We start from the raw sequence: 24344 nt of genomic DNA, 5'->3' as shown, positions 1-24344 counted from the left end.
AAAATAATAAAAAAACTCCCATAACTATTTTAACTCAAAAAGTCGATATGATTGACAATAGGTAATGCAATCCGAACGACAATTAAGAATATAAAAAAAAAAAACAATCTCAAGGAATACAGTCAGGTGAGAGAGAGAGATAAAGGTATATTTTATGAAAAGAAATGGAAATAGAGATGATTGTGAAAGGTTCTTCTTGTATCACTTCTTCTTCGTTAAAATTTGTCTTCCGGTTCGTCGCTCTTCTCTCCTGAAACTCAAACAAAAAGGGACTCTTTAAAAATGCATGACGAACCTCCCCCACCCCATCCCCTCTGCCCCTCCTCCCCATTAGAGATGGCCAAACATCAGACAACAGAGACCGAGATTTTCCATTTCTAACTCCTCTCACTCGTTTTACATTTATAACGCTTTAAACAAACTTCCAACTGACTTTTCTTTTCGCATTCCTTTCTAGCGAATCGATCACCCTTCGTTTATGAGACTTTTCCAACTCTAACAACACTTTTTTTTTTCTTTCCAACTCCCCCTTATTTTCCCGGTTTTATTCCAGTAGGTGCGCTATTCATATCCACCTGCTGCTGGAATATTTAAAATTGCGAACAAGATCTTCCAAATGAACTTTAAGTTAGATATTATGGCACGCAAAAGCTTTTATTCGCATTTTAAAATGTTCTTTTTTTTCCCTACGTCGACCGTATCCGCCATTTTCGTTTTAGTTGCCCAGAACAAAAGTAATATTCGTGGTTGTCAATTGTCAAGAAATTAGTATTGTTCAGAGATGGGCGAACTGACAAGTGGTTAAAGTTCATAGCCACTCTTACAGAGCCTAGTCGAAAATGGCTACTTTACAGGGTACTGGTGTACCCCTCCAGAGGAAATAATTATAGGCTTATTAGGGGGTACACAATGTGGTCCTATACTGCGAAGGCAATTCTGAAGATAGTCATGTTCATCAATAAATCTGAAAAATTGAACAAAATAATATTTGAAGATATATAGCAATTTAAAATATTTGAAATTATGCACAGTATAACTCGCTTATAACTTCCCCTGATTTAACGAGAACCCGCCGTAGCAACAAGTTTACCTTGGGCCCCAATTAGGTTCAAAATTGGCTCTATATTGTTCCTATAAGAACGTGCACCGAGGGACCAATATTGGGATGTCTAGATTTTTTAATATTGGTCCTAGAATGCCCTATATAGAGCCTACATTGGCCAATATAGGACCTACATAGGCTAAATAATGGATATAAAATATCGGGTGAATCTGACAATTCTATATAGAACCGATATTGGTTGCAAAGTAGCTGTAAAATGTCAGAGGAATCGGAAAATTGTATGAAGAGCCAATATCGGAAAAATAGAGGACCTTTGAATCCTTACTAGTGAGCCAATATTCATGAATATTGGCTCATGAAATAATTTCATGAATATTGACTCATGAAATAATTTCATGAATATTCAGGAAATTATTGGGTCAATATTCATGAATATTGGCCCAAGTTATTTTGCTGCTGGGGGGGGGGGGATTTAACAAAGAAATCGGAAATCGACACAGAAATCACTGATGGATTTTGAAAATCAATATAAAAAAAGGTACGAAAAGCGATAAAAATGCATGGTATGCGACATTATGTTTAGGAAATAAGCAATATTTCATCTCACCAAATTGCACATTTAGTTAAACTTCTCGCCAATAGGTGGCGCTACAGAATAGATTTGAATTCTGTGTACCAGGTTGTGACTCACCAAAACTGTAAAAATTCACTGTTCTAAAGTATAAAAAGTTATCAAAATCCTTCACTAGCGTTCGCTAATTATGTGGGGAAATAACGACTAGAGATGGATTCAATTTCTCTGTAGCTCTCGCATGCCTGCGGCGTCATCTATTGGCAGGAAGTTTACTTAATTTGCAATTCATTAAGATGAAATTCCTTGTTTCCCAAGCATAATTCCACAAAGCATACATTTTTAACGAGCTCTTTTTTATTGATTTTAAAAAATCCGTCAGTTTCAGCGGACCATTATTTGTGTGATTCATAAAATTTCAACTAATTCGAGCCAATTTAATCTTTTCTTAAAAAAAAATTCCTTTTTGATGTCGATGTTTCTTGGGCCGTGAATCTTCTGCGAAGAATAATGCAGCAAAAAGACTGTTGAAAGCAAATTTACTGCTCTTTTCCACTGTACAGAAGTAAAAAATATATGAAGTAAGTATTGTATTAATAATTTAGTAAATAAGTTTGAACTTTATGATTTTTTTTCACATACCCGTTTTTTGACAAACACTTGGAGGAAACTAGCAAGAATTGCTATTCATTCCGTTTGTTATAAGCTAGTTCGATTGTATATCAGCAGCACTTTCACTTTAAGTAATTAGGTACTTAAATTGAAAAATAATAGTCTATCATGAGCAAATAGAATACTTCTGTTTTTCATTAAGTAAAAAATACCCTGATCAGCCAATTAATCTACAATTAAATCCTGTAATATTGCTCAATTCCTATCTTTTAATTTTCTAAACTATAAAGGAACAACTTACTTCTAAATTTGTCCATTTGCTAAAAAGGAGACTATATTAATTTAGAAACCTTCATGGAACTTGCCTGACTAATTTACAATTTAAAGTACAGAAAAAGAGAGTTGAGGTAAACCTTGAATTAACAAGAAAATTCATATGCTAAAAATGTTTTTTTCTTCTTCCTAATATTAAAATGCAAACAAATCAAGGCAGTTCAAATAATTGCAGTGGGGAAGAATTCCTGCAATAATGTGTTTGCATTTTGATATTTTAAAAGCATTTGAAGCTTTCTAACTAGGTTGACCAGAACTCACTTTTCATGTACTTTTTTGTAGTTGTTGCCACAGGCCATTAAGGCAAGGGGTGTGATTGTTCTTGCTTTCCAGTGGCGCCATCTATGGCCAAGAATTCGACTTCTGCTTCACCCATATATCATACATCCATTCATTCATCCACTGATTGTCTTTTTGATCTGAACCAGAGAAAAATCAATTTCCAATTCAGTTCCCCCAGAGGTATAATTTGTTATGGGAACATGAAGGGTTTTGTAACCTGACAGATTTCATGTACCCCAATCACCATTTACAATGCAGGGAGTTCTTCCTCCTGCTGGATTCGAACTCCTGTTCTCACGAACATAAGGCCAGCACCCTTCCAACCAGGCTATCCCAGCCCTTATATACTTTAAATAACTTATATTGGCGGTAGAGGAAGGGTTCCTCCTCTTAACCAATAGAGTTTTAAACAAAGAGAAGTGAATAACTGAAGTGGCAAGATTCATGGCACAGTAACATAGCGAGAAATAGACGCAATCATCAATGTGGGGCATGAAATAAACGTGTCCATTAGGACAGGGTGGTAAAATTTTGCTGTAACGGGATATGGCAACAGAAGATTGACTAAAGTACCTTTAGTAACAGCACGATATCATGGCACACTCTTATTCTGGGCTTGTGATGATATTGGTTGGACCCTAGAACATTAGAAAACTGTTGCTTGAAGAGATGAATCACGACTTCAGGTGGTCAGTGCTGATTAGAGAATTCGAGTGTGGCACAGACACGACGAAGCCATGAACTCAGGCTGTCAACAATGCAATGTGCAATCTGGTGGCGGTTAAATAATGGTGGTTGCTTTTTCATGGCTGTCTTATGATACGATTGTACCGATCATTGACTGGAAATGGTTACGTTCAGATACTTATAGACCACTTGCAGTCCTTGATGTACCAAAACAACGATTAAATTTTTACAGACGAGAATGCGCCGTGTCGACGTACCTTAATAATTCGTGATTGGTTTGCAGAACATTCTGGACTATTCCAGCGAATGATTTGGCTGCCTAGATCATCCGACATGAATCCCATCAAACATTTATGAGATATAATCTAAAGATCAGTTCGGGCACGAAATCCTGCACCTGCAACACTTTCGCAGTGATGGATAAAACAGCTTTATTGTTTTTACGCGGTTTGCACTTGTCTACGTTCATGTATCAATTATTTCAATTATGCGATATATAATGTAAATTTGACGATTGGATAAATTAGACGATATATTACAGTATATATTACAGACGATATATTTTGTAGAACATTCATTATATCAGGCATTATATTGTAATAATTAGATCAAATTATTAGACGCACTGTAGTTTTTTAATAATTATGTTTTGCGTACAATACTTTTATATTTAAACACAAATGTAATGGGTTTTAATTCAGGAGATATTTTTACATACTTCCTATTTGTATTTATTTTTAACGTATAGCATTACAATATTAACCAATTGATATACGAGCGTAAACAAGTACAAACCGGTTTCAGCAGCGCAAAAATGAATTAGAAAATTAAAAATCTTAAATCGATAATAATTTCCGTGATGGACTTATCATAAAGAAGCGGTTCCCAGTACAACACCGAAAGCAACCATCACTGGCTGTGTTCAGTAAGCGAGTGGGTGACCACTTTGATCAGTCTGCGTAGGAGCCGAGGGTGCACGGTACCGGTCCTCGTTAAACTGTTTTACCCTTAAAGTGCTCGACTTCGTGCGCAGGTCGTCGGGCTAACGAAGCAGGGGAGCCATCCCCTCTACAGAGAATCAAAATTACAATGACATGTCTTCGGATCATCCTCGGGAATGTTTCTCAGACCGTCGCCAATAGCTCAATGCGTATATAGCTCTAGTCTAGTGCGAAGTAAATAAAGCACCTATCTAAATCTATAATAATGAAATGAAGAGTTTGTCTGAGCGTGAGTGATGCGTGTCTGCGTAAACAGTCGAAATTTCCATATCACTAACCCACAATCAATTTTAGAAAATTCATATACAACAACAGAAAATTTGCGAAGTCAATACTAACTAGTTTTATATCCTCGGAGGACTGCTGAATTTGAGTAAAAAATGCGTATAGCAGTCACTGTTTTATAAAGATTTACTGATTTTAGTGCAAACTTTGGCAATAGGGTGTAAATTTTTACCTAAGTGTTTGTTTGTTTATTTTTTTAAAACATATTTTTAATATGTTACATGTGCAAAATTTTGGTTTTTGTCGCAAATCAAAGCAAAATATGTATCACAACTTCGAACAATTTGTATTTGACAGTAAATTAAAAAGTATAAATTATATACATAATCTCAAAATTAATTGTTAATTCCAAATAAAATTTTGTCAAATTTATTATGCGTTTACCATAACAAAAAGTAAGGTCTTACCCATGTCGTGTTAAAAACCGTTTTTGAAATCAAAAACCCAACCCTGGTTTTCTTTAAAAACTCTAAACTTTAACTTTCAATTCGATTCAGGGCGTTGAGCTCAAATTTAATGTAATTATATTTCTCCTATTATAGTATATTTTCAATTTTTTTTAGGCATCAGTCCTTATGCATACTTTCTTCATGTGGGGTTAATATATTATAATATTCTTATTTGTAAAAATGGCATTTCAATTTCAAGAAGTTTATATTTATTAAACTCAAATACAATAAACTTTTTGTTGCCAAATATCAATAATGATTATTTTAGTTTTTAACTCAAATTTTTATTTCTCTAATCATATTATTATGCTTTAAATGAAAATATCATAGAATTTATAAGAATAATACAAATTTTTAATAGCGAGAGGTTAGTCATCTCCTGCTATTGTCAACAGTGGTTAAAAGCATTAAACTTAGATAAATTGCATGTTTGTGCGTTCACATATAATGCCTAGAAAAATTAAGTCTTAAGAACCCCGAGGCTGAATTGCGGCGACATTCTCGTCGAACGTTACAGAGTTTTTGCAGAAAATTTTTAATTTGGAAAGGAAAAAAAATTCCCTTTTGCATAATTTTTCGAAATGCTTTTTCTGCAAAAAATTTTTTCTTTCAAAAATGTCTTGCTTGCGCGTCAGGGAGGAAATAAATAATCATTATTTTTTTCAATTCTCATTTGAGATTTGAGCTTCAGCTGGAATTTAAAATTAATAATATAAAATTTTAAAAAAGATCAGAAATCGCGAAATTTTAAAAGATAGTTCGATCTAGAAATGACGTTCTTTCTTACATTTTTTCTTCTTCTTTTCTAAAGAACACCATGTTTTATATTTTAATGAATTATGACTGAGTGATTATTTTGTTACAAATTCAGATTTGTAGCAAATGAGCATCGCGGTACATAAGTCGCTTTCTTTTTAAATTTAGTTGAAATGAAATCGATTCAATATTTTTAATATGATATGACTCACATGAAAAATTTAAATCTCGCATTTGAGTCTTCATCGCTCACAACTTGCGACGATTCCATCTCAAATTTATACGTTTTGATAATTTTTTTGTGGCAATTATTGCTATTAATTTTCATTTAGTTTCTTAAAATCCCAATAAAATTAATTACTCAGTTATTAATATTTACGGGACTTTTTTTAATACTGACGTTGTTACAACAAGTGAAATTTAAATCGAGCATTCGAGCAGGAAATCACTCCTTGTTACACTCGGTTCGCACCGATATCATCGTTAATCCATGCGGTGTTGCAATCGTTTGTTCAACAGTGATAGCTGCTGATTCACTTTTTTTCAAAATATAATAATAAATAAATAAATTGTCGTAGTTGTACGTCGCACTAGAGCTGCACAATGGGCTATTGGCGACGGTCTGGGAAACAGCCCTGAGGATGATCCGAAGACATGCCATCACAATTTTGATCCTCTGCAGAGGGGATGCGAACCCCGCTTCGGTAGCCCAACGACCTGCACGCGAAGTCGAGCACTTTACGGTAGAACAGTTTAACGAGGTCCCATACCGCACACCCTCGGTCCCTACGCGGACTGATTCAAGTGGTCACCCACCCGCAGCCAGTGATGCTTGACTTCGGTGATCTTCTGGGAATCGCGTCTTAACGATCAGTTCACTGCGGGACATAAATAAAAAATCAAAAAAAAAAATCTGATATTTTTGTATAAAAATTTATTACACAGGAAATTTAAATCGCTAGTTCAATTATTTACTTTTAAGCCGACCAGGTGGCCGAGTGGTTAGCGTGTCTGACTGAGGAGCCATTGACCGCGGGTTCGAATCCTGCTCAGGACATGGATGTTTCTTTCTCTCTTTGTGTTCTATGTCCTTTCCTCTTTGTGTGAATGTGACCCGCCTTATAAACGGGTTTGTGGTTGTGTGACGTGGGTAACGCCCACTGGGTAACGAGAAGAGAGTAGCAGTTCTGGCATTTCTGTGGCCATTGGGACGAACCCAAAGTCCCAATGGACAAACCCATTTAAAAAAAAATTTATTTTTAATGTGACGGTTTAATCACTTTCTCGGCAGTTTTTGCTAGTGCTTCTGATTTCCAAGTAGTTTTTAAAATTCTGGTATTTCTCCATTGATATAATTTTGACAAGTGAAATTCGAATCGCGCATTTAAATAATCACTTTTTGAAGCGCTCAATTTACGCTAATAGTATCATTAATCCATGTGGTGTTTCGATTGTATATTCGGCGGGTGTATTTTTGTAGTAGTTATTTATTAAATTACCATCCGCTAAAATAAATTAGCATATGTGAGGTGAAACTCTTGAACCATCGTCCCAGAATGTAAAGATCCGATCATTAGATGAAATTGGTCCGTTTTTTCTTCGGGGGGGGGGGGGCACTGTTCATACATAATTACATTCATTCTTACATGCACTGTACGTAAAAGTACAAAATGTATCATTATGCAATGTATCATATATATGGTATACAATCGTTTTTACTTGTAATAATATACTTCAGATTACTTGTAATCATATATTTTGATTACAGTTGTAATCGAAATTTATGATTGAGTAATTGATTACTGTAATCAAAGGATGTAATCTGCTATATTTTTGTCCGTCTTTGATGTAATCAGAGATGATTAGCTGTGATCGCAATTACCTGTAATCGTGATTACAAGTAATTCATTACATAGTAACAATTATCTGTAATCAATTACTGTTGTAATTGATGTTCAACTCTGCTTTGCGGTGTAGTGTACCGATCAGTGATGTCACTTCAGCGGAGTGATGTGGAGTCATTTTGAGTTTCTTTCTTTTTTGTCGTATGCCTGTTTAGGCAGTGGGGGTGCGCTTGTTCCTGTTTTTCAGTGGCGCCATCTATGGCCAGGAATTCGACTTCTGCCACGCCATTCACACAACTACAACCCGTTTATAGGGCGGGTCACATTCACACACAAAGGAGAAAGGACATAGAACTCACAGAGAGAGAAAGAAACATACATGCCTTGCCCGGGATTCGAACCCAGGACCTTTCTGATGCAAGGACAGTTCCCTGCCCCCTACACAGGCCGGTCGGCTACATTAACGATGTCTATTTTATAAGGTAAAAGAACTTATTAATATTTGGGGAAAACATAGGATAAAATACATATTAAAACGTTATAAATAATTAATTAAATAAGAAATAAAATAAACTGGAAATGCGAGAACAAGTTTTTTGTTGAAAATAAAATTTCATTTAAATTTCACAAGAATTGTCAGAAACTTCCCTCTTTAGCAGCATAGCTGATAAAGACATGAGGAAGAGGGTTAAAACAAAATTTTTTTATCAACAATATTTCCCAATATGTTTTCCAAGTAGGATTTTCATTTTATTATTTGATAAAACATGCTTTTTTTCCCACGATTTTTATAATGCTAGGAAGCTCCGCCCCTTGCTCACCAACCTTTCGTAATAGCCACTCATACATCTTAGTTTGTTTTTCTCTACATCGATATTTTTTTTAATCAGAAAAAAAGAAAGGAAGAAAATATATAAATTTTAAGTAAGAAAATTTTGTTAATATGTCAATAGCAACAAAATTAATGGTTACCTGCATATGAAAAAGAATCATCTGAGCTTGAAAAAATAAATATATAAACACAGGAAATATATAAATTTTTGATAAAACAAGAAGTAATTTTACTAGCTAATTATCTAAAATATTTGTGTTTTTCTGATTAAATTCATTGTAGTGTTATCATTGTACAAGTTTGTTCCTTTTCTTTTTTTTTTGGACAAGATTTTAAACTGTATTAATGCGTATTCTCATTGAGGGGGAACATTACAGATGAATAATTTTCTTTTGATCGACAGAGAATTTTTGCAGCTGAAATGGCCTGTTAACAAAAATACGTTGTGAATGAAATGACCTATCGACCACGTGGTTTCATTATCTCAGATTCATTATATACCAGGACTAAAAAGAATAGAAGGGCTGGTTCACTCCTTTGAAGTAGCACTCGCAGCGCCAATCCTCCGATTTTCTCTAGTGACGTCACTTTGGCGCAAAGCTCGCACTTTTACTTCAAGAACGGAGCGTTCGGCCTTACTAGCTCTAACTAATATTGGAGCATTTCTTTTTGCGAGATATTCTAAGACATTTGTTATTTTCTTTAATGACTTTCCTCAGTTTTTGCAGTGAATTTACAAGAATTTAAAACTATTATCGAAATGCCAGTTTGCGCGATTGCAACTTGAAAAAATTTTGATAGAAAAACAAAAGGAAAAAATATAATTTTCGGCGTGTTCCCTAAAGTAAATGAACTACTATGTAAAGAATGGATTCCGAAATGACACAGTTAATATAAAACAGCAATACGTTTATTCTGTCGTTAAGAACTTTTATAAAAATTCATTATCTAAATTGAAACCGCCTCGTTACTTCAAAAAGAAAGGCAGGTGAAAAAAATTTAAAATTGGATCAAGTCAAAGAAAATTAAAATGTAAATAAAAAGTATAAATAAAATATATAGTATATAGTTGAAATTCTCCTAATTTCATAACATATTTCTTAATGTAGTTATTCTAAATATTTATGATTTTTTTTAAAAATTATATTCTCTTAAATTTAAATATCTCTAAATTATATCATCGTAAATTTAAATATCTATAAACAATTGTAAAATTTCTAATGTCATTATGAACCTAAATTATTATTTTGTTTCAGTAATTAGCGTTTAAGGTTGATGTTTCCTAATGATTAAGTATGAACAAATTGCTGTTAACGGCATATTTTAAAATCAGGGATTCTAAATTTAACTCAACTTATTGTTATAAAAGAATATGTAGATAAAAAAAGTGTCGATATATGCTTTCATTTTTCTTAATAATTAAAGTTAAAACTGAACTTTTTAAAATAAAGTATTTATAGTGTCATTTTCGCCAACTAGTAAAACATTTTTATAAGTTTAAAATGGTATTTTTTTTTAATATAATGGCCAAGAAAGTTTTTTTGAACTATGTTTATGAACGGAAATATGTGTTAATTACCTAAAGTTTGAAAGCTAATTACCAGAAAAAGTCTAACTTATTTTTACAAGGAGAAAGATGCAAAGTTATCATAATATCTTTGCTTGCGATCTCCGAGATCTGTGGACACAGTAACGTCATGAGGAGGGAAATCGTAGCTTCAGCTCTAAGAGCGGAATGAACTAGCCCTTCTATTCTCTTTAGCCCTGTTATATATTGTCTTTTTTTAATTGCTAATTTCATCCTTCATTCACTCCCTACATCAAGAATCATTCACGATGGTTATTGCAATTGTTTTTGCGATGATGATCTATACTAATGTACATTAAAAATTAATCTTAGAAATAAACGTGTTAAATATGACTAGAAAAAAATTGTGTAATATACAACTTAAATGTGTAAAATACAATTAGAACATCAAATGTAAAAAATTTTTCGTTTTTGCAACATGATGCGAATAGAGGAGTAGGCAATTTTCAAATAAAATGCTTCTTTTCTGGCAACTTCAACAAACTATTAAGATTTTGCATCAGGCTAGGTTTAAAAAATTTCAACACAAATATACTAAATTACGGAGAAGTGCAAGGGGCATAACTTCTAATGTAAAAAATCATAAACTTCGTTTCAAAATTACGCATGACTTTGCCTACGAATAACTTTTTCTACGAACTGTCGACGAAATGACCCTGTCGGGGAAACGGCCTGTTGACGAAATGAATGCGACCCATATACAGGATTATTCACAATTCCCTCCCGGGTGGACTCACGGAAATGCTCACGATTTCGGCACCACTTGGCGCGGTCGAGAATAAGAGCTCTGAAAACCGCAAAATTGGTAACCCGACCGATCTCTGCGTCACATCTTGCTACAGCGTGCAACCCTCTTTCGTTGATTGAGTAGGAAAATGATTGTTCTATTCTATTTATAAATTTCTTTCTTATTCACTTCTATCTTCACACCGCTCTTATATTTTTTATAAGCAGTTTTCGTTTTGAATGAAAAATTCATACTTAATTTAATGTTTATGTCTCAGAATTTTATTTAAAAATAGATTCTTGTAAAAATTTTATTTTACAACTGTTTTTTTTATTATTGTTCTTGAAAGTGTAAAATGTATTCTGTTTTTTTTCTACTACTTGCTAAGACAGTTTACTATTCTTTACTATGTTATATACTAAGGCATATTGCATTCAGTTTGCAATTCCGTTTCTTATAACACTACTAAATAAGATATTATATAATAGTATAAGAAAAAAAAGGAATGATAGATTCAAAATAAATAATTTAAAAAAAATCTTCACAGAAAAATCGATATTTCTACACAAATAATAATTAATTGGGGAATATTTTAGGAAACGGATCTACAAAAGCAAATTATGCATTTAAAATAATTTATCCTTAGAAGGCAACAGTGAACTGTTTTGTTAATATGAAATATATTTCAGATGTTTTTGTATATAGTTTTAAAAACTTAAATAAATATGTATTATAAAATTAGTTACAGTGAGTGCCTTGACATAAGAGTTTCTCTATTTTTTCAGTTTGATTGTACCAACCTGCACTTTAGTATACATAAAAGTAAAATATATTTTATATTTTAGGGCTTTAAGAGAACGTTCGCTTTTATTTGTTCTTTAGCATTTATGCTATTTTTAACCTAATTGATTTGTTTTATCCATCATGATTGCTTGCATCTTAAAAAATATCTATAGTTGATTCATCGAGAAAATTACATTGTCAACAATGTCAACTTTCATCATAATTAACAACACTTAAACTCGGAAAAAAAGTTGTTCGCAAGTATAACACTAGTTTCAATTGCACGTATTTCAGTTATAAATTTGGAGTTTAATTTGAAAAAAACTATAACTTTAAACGCGATAAAAAGATTTTGTTAAAATTTAAATCAAATGAGTAAAAAAAATATTTTAATTATTTATTTTATTTTTTTTTAAACTAAGAAATTGAAAATAAAAAACACTCCTGAGAAAACTCCAAACAAGTCAATACAATCAATGCATCATCAATACGACATCAGTTCAATGCTCTTCACAGTCATAAAATTTTAAAATTAAATTCCAGCTTAGAAGTTAAGATTAAAACTAAATTTGAAAGATTTAATTAAAATTATTACTAAATATTGCAAAGAGAATTTTGTGTTTTAATATTTGTGTTACATGATCTTATGAAAACACAAAACAATGAAAACCATTGTAACAAAATAGTGAAAACAATTCTATCCCTTGTTTAAAAACGCTACGCAAAAGCAATTTGGCGACAGAGCAGGTATGACTTAAAAGTTTTCGCCAAGAATGCCAAAATCGTGAGCATTTCCGTGAGTGCCTCCGGGGTTTCGAAGCGTTATAGTAAAAAAAAAGAAGACGAATATTAAAAAAAAAACATATGAAATTATTCCGAAACTATATAAGTTTTACTTGCATGCATTACAGGTGTTCTATGTGTGAACCCTTGGCCACACGGCATACATCAATGCGATAGTCCAGTTCCTGTCCGGAGGGAATTATGAATAACCCTGTATACTATATATATGTATTTCCTAAGAATGTAGAAGAAATATATAATCTAGAAATTGTTTGAAACGTTCCTCAAAATATGAGGAAATTTTATTTCTAAAATTGAATGGGAGCCATAACTAACAAAGGCTTTATTTAGAATTTATTTGTTTATTATTTTTTAAAAATTCTAATTGGCTCCCATGTATATTATTTCTTTAATACATATCTTATTCTTTTTCTATTTTAGAAGCAAAAAATTTAAAGAGATAATTTTTCACTTTAAAAACTATGTTATGTTAAAATATGTAACTTACTTGTTTTTTTTTTTTTCTGTAATTTTACAACTTCAAAAGACGATGCATAATAAGCTAATTACTTTAGATGTAGACCCGTCCTTTAACTTTTCCCATACAATTCCTGACTAAATTTCATAGTATTTGACAAGATCATCAGTAGTTAAAAGAAGGTAAGAACATAGTAAAACGATATTTTGTCTCAGCGTCATGAATTTTATAACCCATAATTCGCGAAATATATTTCATAAATTCATTATAAAACATTTGCATTTGCACAGAATACATTCTTAATAATTTGTATAATTTAAGATAATTAATAGTTTATAATTTTGAAGAAAAGAATTTTTGTAAAATTATTAATAATTTTCTATTAAATCACATATTTTTGATTTGCAAAAAAGCTTTTTTAAAATGTCTTTTAATATATTTTTGACATTTTTGGAATGTTATAGCGTGTTTATTAAAATAATATCGATACTAGATTTATTCATATTTCGTGGGAGGAAAAAATTTTTTAGTCAAGTAATTTAATTTTATCATAGTTTAAGACATTTTTGCATATTAATTTAAATCAGGGTTGAGTTTTTGCCGTCAAAAACTGGTTTTTGACATGACAGTGGTAAAAACCGTCAAAAACCTACTATTTTCTTTCATTTATGGCATATAGCGAACAATATATTATTTTCACATAATTGCCTTTATAAATGAATGTTGTAAATGATTGCTATTGATTTTGCAACTATATACATGTATTCTTATAGAAGGATATACATTCATACAGAAATATTGTAATATACTTGTTGAAAATAGTGATACTTACTTTTATCATTATAGCTTGATTTACAAAGGATTCAAAACTTTGCACTTCTTAATTGTTAGAAATAAACAAAAAAGCTTGGAACTATTAATAAATTCAAAATTTGGCATTTCTTAAATATTAGAAATAAACTAAACAAAACTTTCAAAACTTGTAACTACTAACAAACTCTAAGTCAAGAATGACTTGACATTCTTCAGTAATGTAATATGCCAAACAAAATGATGCTTGGAAATGTTGAAAATTTTGTTCAGTATCTTAATATTTTACTTCAAATAGTATGTTTTGATATAATCATGTTGGGAAAATGCAAGAATCTGTTCTTAAATATCTTTTAACAACTTTTTTCCAATTTTATTGCCCAAAAATCAATTAATTTTAAATTATAAGCAGTTAAACTGAAATAAAAATACAGTTTTACCAAAACTATGGGTTTTTGACAGAGAGGTTTTTGACATGACGGTAAAAACCATGGTATAAACCAGTAAAAACCGTCATGTGTCAAAAACTTGCCAACCCTGATTTAAATAAAAATAATTTTCATATTTTTTAATATTAAAAAATTATATTGTATTGTATATTATAAATATTATTGTATATTATAAATATAAATTGTATATTATAAATTTTAACAATATAATAACAAGTCATTAATAGCTATAATTTATAATAGTAAGGATGCTTTATTTTTAATGGGAAAAAAAAGCTTTTTTTTTTGTATCAAATGCTTTATTTAGAATTCATGTTTTTGTTCAATAATGAAATGGATTGATTGATCTATTGTTGAGGGTAATCAATGAATCAACAATTGATTGCCAGCAATCTGTATGTTTATTGAGGGTTACTAGAGGTCATTGAAGTAGTTACCCCTAATTGAAAACCTCAAATCTGATTATTTTTATTTAATCTCATGAAAAATATGAATTCAATTAATTAACAATTAGCTAAATGAATATTTAGCTATCTAGGTAATTAATACAACTTTGAATAAATTATTAATAAATAAACTAAGAAAATTTTTTAAAGTAATTTTTACATTTAAATTATTACCCTTACCTAAATTACAACCCCTTATTCCAGAATATGTACCATGCATAAGCCACTTATTAAGTCACGTTTTCACTTATTAATACATTTTTAAACTAGGTAAACATATATAATAGTTTTTCTTTTACTGCGCTATACTACTTAAAAGCAGAATAATAAAACTGCTGTCCAGATTTATAAAAAATTCTGTATCTCACAAGTAATTGTGCAAATTTTAACTTGTAGACAATACAAATGTATATAAATTACAAAACATAAAATAAATATATAATAAAGCTGAAAATAGAGTTTTAAAATAAAATTTGTGCGTTTTTAAGGAATCTTAAGTTATACTATCGTATCCTATACAGAAATAAATACAACCTACAGCAGATAATATAAAGAAGCTGCATACAGATGTATTTAGTGCAGTATTGATCATGAATTCATGTTTTACTGATTATATTATGTCTTGTAGCAAATTTAGCAAAAAGAAAGTGTATTGTACAAAAGTGCACAAATGTAGCCACCTGGTTATCCAATGAAATTAATTTAATGTACCCTGAAATTAGTTAAATATATAATTAACGCTGTTTCTTGCATACATTTTATTTTAATACAAAGACATATCCATAAACAATACAAAAATGACACAAATTTCTATTTATACTTCACATTCAATTTTAAAAATAATAAAGACAACAGAGAATTTAAATATCATTGTCCACATAGAATCTCTTGAACTTTACCTTAGAAGAGTTCTGAAGAACTTCAATAAAACAACTGCAACAAACAATGCTTGACATTATTCAAAATCCTGAAAGAGAGGATATTAAAATAAAAATTATGCAAATCACAGATTTTAAACAACATTTTTGTGAAAATGAGCTTTCAAAACTAAAATTTCTATCTTGAAAAGTTTTTGCTTACGCCATTTCATCGATAAATCTTGACTCATTAAAATACCTATTGTAAAACCATGCAGACAAACACCTGTTTTATAATTTAGAAAGATTTTGAACATAAAAATCCTTTTTGAATCAAATTATTGAATATTGACTTACAAACCCATTAAGATTGGTACCTAGTATATGAAAATCTGACTGTTAAATGAAAAGTTATTCAGGGTGTTCACTTTTTTATTTTGCACACACCTTTTCTCAGAAAATATTTAATTAATTTTCAAAAACTTACTGATTTTTTTCCTTCTTTATTTATAATGCTCAATTTTATTGCTTTTAATATTTAAAATAATTACGATATTCTAATGTAAATTATTGTTTCAAGGAAATGAAGAGAAGAAAAATTACTTTTAAATATATACTACTTACATACTGATACGAATTTATCAATCATATTTCTTTTTCGCTTTACTTTCATAATTACATTTTTAATTGTATTCCTTTGACAAAAAAATTTCGAAATTTACAATATTTTTCAAATTAAAATATTCATTAAAACAATAATATGTAATGAAACTGAAAGCAGTTCAGCAATAAATAAAAACTTTTTGCTCAAAATTTGTTAGTCGAAAAAGCAGATAATTTTCAAATACTGTAATAACTTTATATTTTAATACATTTCTGAAATTCATATGTTTTCCTTACATAAAAAGTACAAGAATTAGATAAGAACAGTTGTAATAATAAGATAAAATAAAAACTATCAATGACAGATTCGACCAAGTCACGATTTCTGTAATGTCTCTATATAACTGGTATAGATGTAAGACAAAAAATGACAAGTTTACATAAATATTATATATAACATTATTTACACCTCTGAAGAAATTTTTTTTCTATTTATTTAGTTACTTTTTTAACTAAAAATTTTTGTTATATACTCCATTACCACGCCTACTACAGAGCTCTCCTATAGAATAAAAAAGGGCAAGGTGCTTTCCTCACAGAAATGAGTACATTGAGTTTTGAAAGGGCTCTTACTTAACACCGTAAATATTTAACAAAATTTGTAATATCATTTAATAGCTGAATTTCATCCTCAACGATTGTTAAATTACCATCTTATACTATTTTGGGTATTTCAAAAAGGAATTCTTACTCATCATCAAAATGAGAGAAAATTTGTAGTTTATGGAGAAAAAAAAAGACATGCTAAAAGAGAATCACTGTGCACACATTTTTCAAAAAAAAAAAAAATAATAATAATAATAATAAATAAAAAAAAATTTTAAATATACAAAAATATTTATTTAAAAAATCCCCTAATAAATTAATTAATACTCCTTCCTTCCAAAAAGAGAAACTTAAAAATTTAACCACTTGAGAATAATCAATATTTATACTGGTATCAGAATCAAAACTATTAACACAGATAATTTTAAAAGTGTGTAATTATCATTTAAACATTTAATTTTTTTAATGGAATATGAACAAAAAAACAGTGTCATCAAAGAGCAGTGAGGGCAGGTGGCCCTTCCCTAGGAAGTACACTGCATACTTCATGCAATTTCATTTGATACAGAAAAATTAGTTGCTATTTTCTGTATATTGGTGTAGCAGGTGTTCCATACATGGGTGCCACAGTAAAAAAAAATTCAAGACTGAACTTATTTTTTGACCATTTAACACAGTCAGAATATTTAGAAAATTATAGCTTACCATGAGATTGGTCTATTTATTAAATCAATGACTTGATTATTTTTTCTGAAATTTTTTTTTCTTTATTTTATTAACTTATTTTTCACAGCGAACAAATCAAAAATAACAACTAAACTCTTTACACCAATCGCTAAATTTCTGACTTTTTCTTGGAGGCCTATCTATTTTTCACTGCATCATTTTCTCCTAGATCATTTTTCAAAAATAATTCAATCTAGCAAAGCATCTTAAAATATGCAGAGAAACCATTTAAACTCAAGCAGATTCTGATTTAACAATACAAATTTTATTTACATAAGTTCAGTCAATAACACTCAATATAAAAATAGTTTTCAAAAAAAAAGTAATCAATTTTTTTATATTTCTTTTAACATAAGTTTTTTTTCAAAAAATTCTGTTAGAAAACAATTATCTTTTTTGAAAGCTTAATTTTAAAAATATAAAATAGAGATATAAATTAAATGGGGGACTGAATTCAATCCCCTGGATCTTTTCCAAAGACTGATTTCAGTCCTCAGGACTGAATAATGGGCACCCATGTCAATGAACCACTTTTACTATATACTTTTCAAATTTCAGTAAAAACCTTTGCAAAAATAATCACACATTAAGGGTCACAAACGAAAAGAAACAAAACTTATTGAAATCTAAGGAATAATTCGGAGGAAAGCTGGACTGAAAACATTTAAACCTGTTTGATTGCCAGAGATCACAAAAGTTGAAAAACAATCATTTAAAACTTCAACATTTCAATATGGAATTAAATTGGTTCTGATATTTTTCATCTCCCCTAACTTATAAGAGAATCATGAGATATCTGTAATTTTTTTGCTTCTTTGGCACTTAAATGTCAGTTTTGAGACTCCAAATGTGTTTAATTTTTAAACTTCGGTTTCAAGAAAACTTTTTTTTTCTCGAAAGGGTGTATTTTTGCCTTAAATAAAAGGATTTTCTTCCATTTAAGAATCGATAAATAAGCGAAATGTAGGTGTTTCACTTCTTTTTAGTTATCATAAATTAAATTTATTTACACATTTTATTTTTTTAAGAATTTTTAATCTTTATGAGACACTTCATGTGCTTGGACTAAAAATAGATTTTCTTAACGGGAAAAATTGTTCTGACAAATTACGTCTTTGAAGGCATTCAATACTGCACAGGCTAGTTTCAAGATGCTTCAAATCGGTACTTTATCGTTAATTGTTTTCTTCTCTAACCTAAATTCAATCAAAATTTTATTGTACTTAATATAAAAAAATATTTTACATACATTAATTTAAAATTTGGAAATATAACACGTTTTTTCATTGAATAGGGGAGAGAACTATTAAAATGAAAATTAATAACCATTATTAAAATATAAAACAACATACCGTGACCTATCACTCTTTTATGTGCCTTTTGCATATATAAAAAGGTTTTCAAAGGTCCTTGATCTTTAGACACGAAAATAATGATAATTCGTTTATGCATCGCGCAGAAAATAAACATTTCAATTGTGTGAGCAATTTTTTTTAAAAATAGACAAAAATGCTTTTTTCTTTAAATAGGAAAAAATAATCACATTTTTTTTACAAAAAAGTTTTTAGATTAAAAATTAAAGCAAATAAACAATCTTCGTAGCAGATAAAATGAAATATGTTACTGGATCTAGTGAAATAGTTCATTTTTCTTCCCCTCGGGACTTTTTCACGTTCATTGTTTCTAGGAAGACATTTTTTCTTTGAATTTGAATAAGGTGGCTTATCTGTACAACACTCATATTGAAACCACCATATATATAGCACCCATATGCTTTAAAAATTTATCATGCACAGTTTCTTTCCCACCACTGATTAAAACATTAGCTTTTGGTAAAGGAATGTTAAGTTATAGCGATTACTATTATTCAGTTTCAGCAAAAACAGAGATGAAAAAGTTCCTCAAAATCATAAAAAAGAGTTAGAAGGCTTAGCCACTATTCATGACTATTTATAGTTTAATTCCAGCTATTTAAACTTTTCTTATTTGTATGAAATTACTATTTTTGAAATCTTATGCGCTTTTTCTCTTGGTCCCAAAGACTGGAGCATATGAGCATTCACTGTATTCTATTAATGAATTCGCTTAATATATTAAATAGTTCCTAATCCTTCTTTAAAATCATAATTAAAATATATAAAACTTCTCAAAATAATATTAAATTACTTATGCACATCAAAGATTCTCATAACTGCCAACATGGATAGGAAAAAATCCAGTAGATTTTACGAAATAATATAAATTTCATGATAATTGGTGCAGAATTATGATAATTGTTCCATATATTTTACACAATGGGAATTTTATAGTCATCAAAACAGAAAAACTGCAATATTTTCCAGTTATGATTGACATTAAACACACTTGAAATGTTATGTATTATCTTTACTCATAATTTCGAATATTAATAGGCATCAATCGTAAAAGATAGATAATCATATGATTAGCATATCATAAAAGATAGATAAAATACTTTTTAATTTAAAAAAAGTTCTGAATAAAAAAAAAAATTTATATTCTATAACGAAAAAAGTTTTGAACCGATTTCTGTAAATCAGGTTTGCATCATTATGCATTAGTAATAATCATTTAAATATTCCAGCAAGCAATAATCTGTACAAAAATTATATTTCAATACTGATTTTTTTAGGAAGCTTACTCAATTTTAGGGAATTTTTTAAAATAGGCAAAAACCAGGAGAATTTTAATTAAACCAGTAGACCAGGAGAAACTAGCAAAATCCAGTAGTCTACTGGAAAATCCAGTAGAGTTGGCAGCTATGGATTCTGAACACGATAAAAAAGGTAAGTTAAATGGTAAATCATCTATTAATGAATTTAAAAACTCGCCTGTATCAGTTAAATTGGTTGGTAACAGTTGTTTTTCTTAATTTAATTGATTAAAATAGAAGAGTTTCACATAAAAGCTGTTTTTTAAATTTAATTGATTTTGAAGAAAATTCTTCCAATTGATTATAATTAAATTTTTGTCTTTTGTATACCGTACGCCACCTATTACAATCATTTTTAAGAATTTGCGTGTTAACTCTCACTGTGTTGCAGTATTTGTTATTTTTATTGATTAGTAATTATGTTTTCATACGGTATTGAACTATACTTTGCATTCACTGTAAAAACTCTTTAAAATTCTATGCTTTTTTTATGTGAACATTAACTTGAGATCTAAAATAATTTTCACTTATCTTTTAGCAAAATTTAAAAAGCATTACGCAATGGACACACAGAAAATTCGAATAAAATTTTTTAGGAATCAGAATGAGAAAAATAACTTGTGGGCCAGGAATTTTTTTTTAACAGAATAGTCAACAATAAAGCAAAAAGATTTTCAAAGTTCAGCTCTAGGATCCCAAAATATAAAGTAAGCATTGAAAATCTTTCAAATAGTTAATTGAAAAATTTAATTTCCACTAAACGATTCTGTGCAAAAAATGACTATAAATTTAGCTTTCAGTGACTTGAAAGCAATTATAACTTGTCGTTTTTATTTAAGTTAACATTCTCTGTTTTGCCAGTATTTATGTAAAGAGTCAGATAAGGATAAGAAATCAAGTTTTTTCTAGATAAATCAAAAAATAAATTATTAAGTTTTTTTCAATGAAATTTTTGATCTCAGAGGATGTTGGCTTGTGTGTAAGAGGATGCCAATTTAGACAGCTGAAATATTTCTGTTTTTTTTTTTTTTTTTTTTTTTTTTTTACTGAAATTTTTTTTTTTTTAAATGTGACAGATTAACAAAATAGTTCTAATTGTAATCTAATTCATAGGAATAAAATAAATAAAAGAGCATCATTTTAAATTAAAAATCTAAACAATAACTTTTTTTTAAAAAAAGAGGAAATTTTGAAAATTTTTTTAAAATAATGTATATGCTTATCAAAATTATGTTAACTTAGTATGTATTTCTCTCACACAGTCTTTATTAATAATAGCAGGAAAATGATAACATTTAAAAATTAAGATTACAAGTTTTTAAAAATTAAGCTTACGAGTTTTGATATTACTCATATGGGCATTAGTATTGATATTTTTACCATATCCTTATTGAGTTTAGTAATTTTTTAAAAAGATTTTGTTTTCCATGATAAATGTGCTATATGAATGTATAACGTTTTGATAAAGGTTTAAAGATGTGCTGATAATTTTACATCATTATGATATTTCATTACTTTTTTGCTCTGTTTTTATTACATGCCTGTTATAAATTTTTTTTTCATCATTCTTATTTTTTCTAAACTCATTAGAAAACAAAATTTTAAAATAAATTATTTTTTACTGTCAAAATAACTACGTAAGGTTATAAATGAATAACTAAATATTTTTCGTTATTTTATTGACATGTTCAATATTATACAACATTTAGTTCTTCCATCAGTTTCTACAGCATATGATATTCGTATTAAAGCAATTATTTTGGAAAATATTTTTGACTTAAAAAAAATTAGAACTTTTTAATAATGATAAAAAAATATGTTAATAAAATTAAAAACTTTAATGAACACGTAAAGATTTTAATTTATAAGCACATCATTATCTTCGGACGAATTTGAAATTTTTGTGCTAATGCGGCTACTCCAAATTTGGAATGAAAGGCTGATTGATTTTTTTTACTTAATTAAGCATCCATTTAAAAAAAACTATTATAAAAGGTTTTAAATTAATTAAATTTTTTTTCTTTCTTTTAAATAAGTTAATAAATAAGTCCTAAATATATCTTTAATAATTTGGTTTATAGGTAGAATTTATGTATCTCCTCCTATGCCTAATTATTTAAATATATTTAACAAAATGTAATTAACTTAAAAAATAAAGTGTTCGGATTTGATTTCAAAGTATATTTCATTCAGCAGTACTAAAAAATACAGCAGTTGATTGCAAATTGACTTAATAACAATCTTAATAACATCACTGATTTTTATTTAAATTTTTTGAACAATATTTAAAAAGTAATAATATATAATTCAGCATTTAGTTTTAACAGCATAATGATATGCTAAACTGATTTTAATGCATACACTTTAAAATTTTACATGAGTTATTTTCATCAAAATTAACATAGAAGTGTTTCCAATGCAAATAAATTGGTTATTATGTATATTTTCAGTTATATAAATGCATAGTTATAGAAGTGTATCATAAGAAAAATATCAAAATATCTCAAATGGAACAGTACATATTATTTACTATTATCATGATAGATTTTTTCCCCTTCAATATTGAAAAGTTTTTGACTTAAAAGAGAGCATTGATTCAAAAATAGGTTATAAATCGATGAGCTACACTCGCATTTTACCAAATTTCAGAAAAAATTCATTATAAATAGAAATTTAAAATTATGTATTTCTTAGCATTCTCTATAAATCTGTTCTTTAAATGTTCCCCTACAAGCCTGTGCTAGTTTTATTGTATTTACCAATTCACATTTAATTCCTCAAACATACCACATGCTTAAAGTATAAACAAGATAAATGGTAAACAATAGACTTATTGTCATTCACCATAACTGAAATAAAAATATTTGCCACTATCTTCATAAATGATTCTTCTCTTTAATTTCATTGAAAAAAAATAATTGACATAAATTATAAAAGGTAAATTTCTTAGAAACATTTGTTTTAAAATGTATTGTTTTAATTTTTTTATTTTTGTTTTAACTGTTTTTACTATCATATTCTAATTATAATTTTTTTTTTCTGTCATGGAGATACAGAACGGAAGATCAACAAGGAAGATGAAACTCAAAATTTAAAAAACAACAGTGGCCATCAACAAAAAAGATGGTAAGAAATAAAATTTAATTTTACCTCAGTTTCATCCAGGGATGAAAAAAAAATCAGTAAACCAGGTTTTTTTCAAAAAAAAAAATAATAATAATAAAACTATACTATAAGCCCTTAATTGAAATTACCCGAACCAATCGAAAGTCTTTCATAGCATTTAACTATTCATTAATATTTTCAATAACCAAATAAAAAATAACCACTCTTCTTTAAATATAATAACAAAATATGTAAAACAAAAAGGAAAGAACTGAATACTTTAAGAATACAGCTTCACTTAGCACGAAAATAAATATTCAACATTTAAATTTTAGTTTAGTAATACATTAAAGAATGATTATCTCCCTTGCTTCTCTGTAATAATACAAAAATGCTATATTTCAGTATTGTTTAATTAATATCATTATTTAGCTTTATGCAATTTATAATATTAGTATGAAATTAAATTTCATGAAACACATGTTTTTTAATCCATTGATTTAATACAAATTTTAATATATTTAAGACAATGTACCATCTATATTTTACATGACTAAAAACTAAACTCAGTGGCGCGACAGCCCATAGAAGGCCAAGGCCTACTGTGCCCATCTCAGTTTTCTTGACCTTGGGCTCTGGGGTGCAGGAGCAGATGTTCCGGTCAGGTGGTCAACAGAACGCAGAACCCCAGTGTTTAGTTCTCAAGCATGCTCGGTACTCATTTATCGACCCACTGAAGGGATAAAAGGCTGAGTCAACCTTGCCCGGCCCGAGGATCGAACCAGGGACCTGTGGCACGACAGCGCGAGGCGCTGCCGCTCAGCCACCGGGCGTCATATTTAATATGAATAATAATTAAAAAGTGTTTTGTAATAATTATTTCATGAAAACATACAAAAATGATATGAAAAGCATGTAAAATAGTAAAAGTTTTTAGCATTAATAGTTTAATAATAAATAAAGCATAAACTTTTTTTTTCCATTTATTTTAACATAA

At 29.2% G+C, this 24344-nt stretch overlaps 1 protein-coding gene across 8 annotated transcripts in view; it reads right to left on the bottom strand.

Annotated features, from left to right (window-relative positions):
* Positions 1–15518: 15518 nt before the first annotated feature.
* LOC107449699 (uncharacterized) overlaps positions 15519–24344 on the bottom strand; it is a 39512-nt gene continuing 30686 nt past the window's right edge. For 7 of the 8 annotated variants that reach the window (XR_015433223.1, XR_015433220.1, XR_015433221.1 and 4 more), the window contains one exon: positions 15519–15746. The gene's annotated coding sequence lies outside the window, so the exon portion shown is untranslated. Of the gene's footprint in view, positions 15747–16716; positions 18768–24344 lie in introns of those variants that run through there. The other variant, XR_015433225.1, reaches the window with a different exon arrangement.

The sequence above is a fragment of the Parasteatoda tepidariorum genome, chromosome 4, assembly GCF_982258835.1.
Source record: "Parasteatoda tepidariorum strain Cologne lab strain chromosome 4, Ptep-v5.0, whole genome shotgun sequence".
Lineage (NCBI taxonomy): Eukaryota > Metazoa > Arthropoda > Arachnida > Araneae > Theridiidae > Parasteatoda > Parasteatoda tepidariorum.
The sequence above is the reverse complement of the archived record's forward strand: the minus strand, read 5'-3'. Positions and strand labels throughout refer to the sequence as shown.